Source organism: Glycine soja, chromosome 14 (assembly GCF_004193775.1).
Source record: "Glycine soja cultivar W05 chromosome 14, ASM419377v2, whole genome shotgun sequence".
NCBI lineage: Eukaryota > Viridiplantae > Streptophyta > Magnoliopsida > Fabales > Fabaceae > Glycine > Glycine soja.
In genome coordinates this window covers 34,203,437-34,210,886 of record NC_041015.1, presented here as the reverse complement: position 1 = coordinate 34,210,886, position 7,450 = coordinate 34,203,437, and positions in this window count along the sequence as shown.

Here is a 7,450-nt window from a genome sequence, read left to right as displayed (position 1 = left end):
CAAGATTGAAACAAAACTACGTAGATGAAAAAAAAATGTGTCCTTGCAATTTTACCAAAATTTGGGTCAAATAGTTTTAATTATGAATATATCGTGACTAAATGGTCTAATTAAAATCCTATTTCAATTAGCCAAATGGCTTTTATTGATGCTGGTTACTTATAGCTATGTCATCTGATATTCATATGTTCATTGAATTCCAATACGTGCTTAAGGTTCCCTGGATGCATATATGATTTCGATATGATATATGTGTGTATATATAATCATCACGTGAATTATTTACACATGTTTGGAGCTTTGATTTTAAATTATTCTTATATTATAAATGATCATATATGTAGGCAATTTGATTTCTTTTTTTCAAGTACATACATATATTCTTAAATATTAACGTGTATAGTTATCTTAATTTATTATTATATGTTTAGTTATTATATATATATATATATATATATGTTTTTTTATTATATGTGTATATTACATTATTTATATTATAAATTGATATTTAGGACACCATAACATTATTATAGCATGATTTTGAAAATGCTTATTGTTATGGAATTGGAAACATTATGGTTTGATCGTTATATATACGTATGTGTATGTTGTGTCCTATGAATATTGTTATAAATATTATGAAGATGTATAAATGAACATGATGTGGATAAAGTGATAAATTGAGATGTTGTATACAATAAGTTGTGAGCTATGAACTATGCAATCACACAACTGTAAGACTCTTTAAAGACGATGAGTTTGTGATGTGTTCCATTGTGGGAACTCAACGAGTTTAATCACTTGAGGTGCGACGAGTTAAAATAATTTTAAAAATAATTGAGATTTTGAAAACAAATGAGTAGTTGTGTGTATTACATATTTTATAGATAGAGTCCATGTGTTAAAATATTTTCTGGGTTGGACTTGAATCAGAAGGGAAAGGCCTTGACAGACTCCTTGGAGTCTAGGCCTTGGGGGTAAATATACTCGGTTTAAGTGCTTCTTTAAGCTTGTGCCAATCCCACATGGTTGGAGCATTCATGCAAAACAGAGTGACCTTGACTGGTCTTCCTATGATTTCACTTAGTGAGAGTGACCTGACTTACCTATTGTGAGGCATGTCTTGTCATGTACTCATAGGCGCCTGACGAGGTTTTTCACTGAAAATGGTACCACATTGCATGTAGGCTTGAGTCTAGTATATTTGTTGCATCACACTTATGTTTAACTTTCATTGAGTTAACGATTGAGGTTTTGGTATTATTTTTTGGAGTGTGTGAACTTGAATAAGCGTGAATACTTGTGTGTGATTTGGTGAAGTGATGTTGTTTATGTAAATTCAACTCTATGTATTTATATGTTTCACATGCTCTAGTGTTTTATTATATACGAATGTGATAACTCATTCCCGGTATGTGTTTGTGCTTGGGTTGAATGCTATTTTATTTCAGGTGAGCCAACATATGATGAGTTCCATGCCAGAGATGGTGAGGCTTAGCTTTTGTCAGCAAAGCTTGTGACTCATAATTGTGCTAAGCCATATTGTGCCCCTCCTGGGCAATATGGCAACCGTTTTGGGGGACAGAGGACCAGTGGATTCCAGCCCTCCTGTGGAGGAATTCAGCCACCTGGTGGGAGTTCTCAACCAACTAATAGGGTGTCACAGGTTGCTGGTAGAGATGGTGGTGGTGGTGGTACTCCTGTTGCACTTGCTATGCCATCCCAATGTGCTAAGTGTGGTAAGATTGGTTATTTTGCTCGTGGGTGCCCAAATAGTGACGTGAATTGTTTCAATTGCCGAGGTAAGGGCCACATCAATATTAGTTATTGGCATCCTAGGAGGGAGAAGAGTAGTGGGAGTCTAAATAACCAGAATGGATGACCGAGGGCCATAGGGAGAGTGTGGTGTTGATGCCATATAGTCCGATAATCTCATCTAAGGTATGTGTTTCATAAGTCAAGTTCCCTTGGTTGTATTTTATGATTTAGGTGTGATGCATTCAGTTATTTCTCGCGTCCGTGTTGAAAAACTTGCTTTGCCTGTGTCTTCTTTGAGATTTTACTTAATTGTAGATACACCTGCTAGTATGAGTGTTGTGACCAAAACCCCCATGAGCGATATACCTTTGGTGAGGGAGTTTTTCGGGGTGTTTGAGGAGGTGTCTGGATTACCACCTGAGAGAGAGGTTGAGTTTTCCATAGACCTATGTAGAAGCAAAGCTTCATGGTGAATCAAAGGTGATTCAAAGGTGTTTTGATGATAAAAATGATGATGATAAAAGATGATGACAAAGGTGATGACAAAAAGCTCAAAGATCAATCAAAGAACAATTCAAGAGAATCAAAGGCCAATCAAAGAACAACTCAAGTAAATCAAAGAGCAATCAAGAAGACTCAAGAAGAAAGTCTAGAGACAAGAATCAAGATTCAAGGTTCAAGATCTCAAGAATCAAGATCAAGATTCAAGACTCAAGATTCAAGGATGAAGAGAAGACTCAATCAAGATAAGTATTAAAAAGTTTTTCAAAACTTTGAATAGCACATGAGTTTTTGACAAAACCCTTTACCAAAGAGTTTTTACTCTCTGGTAATCAATTACCAGATTGTTGTAATCGATTACCAGTAGCAAAATTGTTTTGAAAAAGTTTTCAAATTGAATTTACAACGTTCCAATTATTTTCAAAAAGCTGTAATCGATTACAATGTTTTGGTAATCGATTACCAGTGCCCTTGAACATTGAAATTCAAATTCCTGGTCATTTATCCTAGGTACCCTTTGCCTAGGATAAATGACCTAATGGACCAGTTAGTGGGGGCTTGTGTGTTTAGTAAGATAGATCTCAGGTCAAGTTACCACCAGATTAGAGTGAAGTCTAAGGATATTTCAAAGACAGCCTTTAGGACCCGTTACGCCCATTATGAATACCTGGTTATGCTTTTTGATGTGACAACCCCCCTGGTGTGTTCATGGATGATAACAACGTCGAATCATTCCAAAAACAAATATAACTAGGAAATTCTGTAGCACAGGATTATCCTAGGTTGACTTAGAGATATGATTCAATATGGTTCCTACATTCATTCACTTATAAATAACAATGAGGGATTTCATTAAACAACTTGTAAGCGACTATATAGGAATGCAAAAATACAAAAACAGAGATGAAGAAACAAAACATAACAAAAATAGAATACAATTTTAAGTTTAATAGCACAATCCAATTCACCAAACCAATACAAATCGAATTATCACAGTTACTACGAATGATGTTTAGTGTGAAAGTTCAATCAAATGCATTAGAGAAAAAAAGAAAAGAGAAAGCTTGCACAACAAGTAACTAATTAAGTTTTTTACAAAATGAAGTAACTAACTAAATTCCACTAATATATAGAGTGACTACTCAGAAGGAAGTGATGGGCCTTGATTAGGCCCATATAATCTACCTGATGGGCCTTGATTACACTCAAAAAAGATTGGGCCAGAGATCCAAGAGAAGGTCCTTGGGTTCTTATGAGCCTTAGGGTATATTTTGGGCCCATGGGCTAAGTATGAGCCCACTTATCTCTGTACATATTAGAATAGGTTTTCCTTCTTTTAGACCTTGTATTTTGGCCATTCTAGTAGTATAGGGTTTTAGCTTTGTATTTAAGGGCATTTTGAGTAGTCTTTGTAGTAGATATTTTTTTTTTTGTATTTTCATGTATTTTGATATGGGTGTGAGCTTAGCTATTGGAGGGGTGTGTGTAGTTTTCCCCCCTTTGACATATTCTTGGAATATTCCTTTGTCATATTCCTTTCCCATGTGCTAAAGTCACACCTTTCATTCTTGTAGCATCTAAAGAGAATATGCTAAGATGCCTTTGACATATTCTTGGAATATTCTAAGATGCCTTTGACATATTCTTGGAATATGCTAAGATGCCTTTGGCATATCCTTGGAATATTCCTCTTAGATTCACATGAAATGAAAATGAAATTCACAATCATTTAGTTAGTGACCTAGGCTATAAATAGAAACATGTGTAATACTTGTCACAACTTTGATGAATGAGAGTCTTGTGAGACATACTTCAAAGTTCAACTTCTCTCCCTCTTTTTCCTTCATTTTTCCATGCCACTTTCTCTCTCTCTCTCTCTCTATCACTCATTCTCTTCCTCTATTGAAGCTTATTCTCTAAGCTTCTTATCTAAGACACTCTCTTGGTGGTGAAGCTTCTCCTTCCAAGGCTTAATCCCTAGTGGATGGCGCCTCCTCTCACCTCTTCTTCTTTATCTTCCGTTGCATCTCGATGGTGGAAAATCACCATTGAAGGATCTCATTGAAGCTCAAAGATCCAGCTGCCATAGAAGCTTCTCAAGCAAGCTTCCATCACTACCTAATTAAACTATTTACACAAAACAAAGCCCAAACTCCCAACCCATTTATTCAAGTGTAAAGGTTCTGACTTCCAATATCAATTTGACCCTCTAAATGGTAGAATTGGCCAAATCTTATTTCTAACAGAATTGAATATCTTTTTCTTAGCTTTCTGAGTACTACTCACACTATCCATTTGGAGTTTTGTAGTGTTCTCTAGGCCCTACACAAGCTAGATAGGTCAAGTAAGCACAAAATCTAAAAATTAGCTATAATTCACAATTAAGCTCAATCATTTCTCTAAGACCAAAACTGAGTTAAGGTGAGAAAATAAAGGTCTAAGAGATGTCAATTGAGCTAAGAAGAATATAAAAATATTAAACTACAAATGCTCAATCAAATTCCGCCACACTTTATCTTTTGCACTCTTGGGCAAAACTTAAAGAAAGACTACGAAAAGAAAATCAAACTAAAAATAACTACAACTAAAAGAAAGGTATGAACAAGGCACACACATTTTTTTAATGGATCCTAACAATGCACAAAAGTGAGAGAGATGGAAAATGGAAGAATGGCCTCAAGGAAACAAGCAATCCATGAACACACATGATCACAAAATGCAAAATGGACAAGAAGTCAAGTCAAAATTAAGAGTGTACCATGGTGATAGAAATCTCTCAAAGAAAAACACTCACCGTACCAAATATGGGCTTGTGTTTACACTCAAGCACCACATGTGACTAGCATGTCCAAATTTTGACAAGATTATAATCCATTCAACTTGAAATACACATGCATCAAAAGATCAAAAGGAATTTTTATTGGCTTGTAATGTATGGATTAGGTAAGGGTGGATATGAGAGTGATATTTAGGTTAAAACTAAGGGAAAAAAGGGGAAATGGGGAGTAAGTCAACAAGTAAAAAGAGGGTTAGAACAAAGAAATAAAGTGGAGAACAACAAAATTAAAATAACAAGAACTTACAAGAATGAAAGTGCGCCATAACACATTTTTTTTCTTCTCTTTGTTTGTAAATTTTTTTTTCTTTTTGAACTTTTGCTTTTATACTCCCATTTTTTTCTCTTTTCTTTTATTGTTTCCATTTTTTCTCTTCCTCTTTTTTCTTTCTTTTGTATTCTTTTTTTTTTCTTTTCAACAGGTCACAAGAAAATGAAATGACGAAAACAAAGGAACTTTCATAAAACAAAGTACAAATCCCCCATACTTGTTTGAAACCCACTCCCAAAACAATTCCAAGGCCCCTTTTCTCCCTAAAGTTTAGGACAACATGGTTTTCCACTTTTTGGCTTGTAATGAGATACAAAATGAAAGAAGGGGTTAAAGGCTCAAAGAGGGTGACAATGTATATCAATGCAAGGTAGGTTAATTTGGCTAGTGGCTAAAAGAAAGAAGACCTAAATCATCTCAATCAATGCATGTACAACATGGAATGACTAGAGAAGTAAGGCAAAACCTAGAGTAATCTAGCACAAGGGTGAAATCACACATGAAAGAGCACGAATGGAATAATGCAATCCATTCAAAAAATCCCAAAAACTCACAAGGCTTTCCATCACACATGATCCACCTCAGAATTTTCAAGCATACTTATCACTTCCACAATTGCAACAATGATTCACATCAAGCATGAAACCTCTCAACTAAAAAATGATACATCTCTCACAAATTATACAAGTTAGAAATCCTATGAAAACATCAAAAGTGCCTAAATTCAACAAAAACATTAGAAAACAACAATTGTAAAATTTGTATTTATTTTTAGTTTCTATATGTAAAAACAATAAAAACTGAAACAACAAAGCAAAACAAATACAACAACATAGAAAACAGAAAAAAGCAACAAAATAAAAATAGCATACAAATATAGAAAGACAAACAAAACAAAATACAGCTAAACAAAAATAGAACAGAGACAGACACAAACAAAAATAACAACAAAAAACAGAAAAAGCAGATACAAAAAAAATAGAAAATAGATTTTTCTAAACCCCCCCCTCCCCCAATACTTGAATTGCACATTGTCCTCAATGTGAGCATGTAATGAAATGCAAACATAGAGACAAAATATAAAAGAAAAAGGGAAGGAAACTCCTCAAGTACCATTCAAGGCACATCATCACATAAAATTGGTAAGACCAAAGACCTATTACAAAACCCCATACTTTTGGAGCAAGGATGCCAATGACCTATTACAGAAGTTGCTCCCCTAGTCACTCATAATGGCTCTAGGCACACCAATCTGTAATAGGTTCGCCACAAATTCCTCCTCCACTTAGGGGCTCTCATGAAAAAGTTTGAGTTGGTGACAGTTTACTTTGAAAACTAGAGGTTGAAAATCAGGACTATTGTAAGTGAAGTTTTTGTTTCTATGGTAGCTGATAGTCAGAGGTTGGAGAATAAACTTACAAAGTTGATATCCCTTGTGAGGTAGCTAGCCATTGGTTAACAATAGAATGTGATGGCAGCCAATCAGCCAAGGTTGTATGGTATATGTTGTGCTCCTGATCATCCAACAGATGCATGTTCCACACTCCAGGGAAGCTAACAAGTTGTTGATGTTTCTGCCATGCAACCTAGATAGCATTCAGACCTCAACAATAGCAATATAATCCTTACTCCAACACCTATAATCATGGTTGGAGAGATCATTCGAACTTGAGGTATGGTCCCGGTCTGTGACGCCCTCTACCCTTCACATATATGTACTAATAAGAAAAGGAAAAGAAATTATAATTAATTAAAAGTTCTTAAAACACATTTAAATAAAAGTCTTTCAAAAGGGTAAAAGGCTCACATTCACTTTTCTCGCATCATAATAAAACTTGTCTAAATAAATAATAAAATCATCTCGGCTCAAACAAGGTCGTCCAAGACTTTATGCAATTAATATAGAAACCTATACCCCAATGTCACATCCTATCAGAGCATTATGTTCTTGCGTCCTCTAGCATGAGGTTCTCCATAGCCATTCACCTAACCATCTACTCCCACGAACACAAAGTTCAAAATCATCACAGGATCCAAACACAAATAACACACGGGGACTAAATTATCACATTCCTAGCTAATAG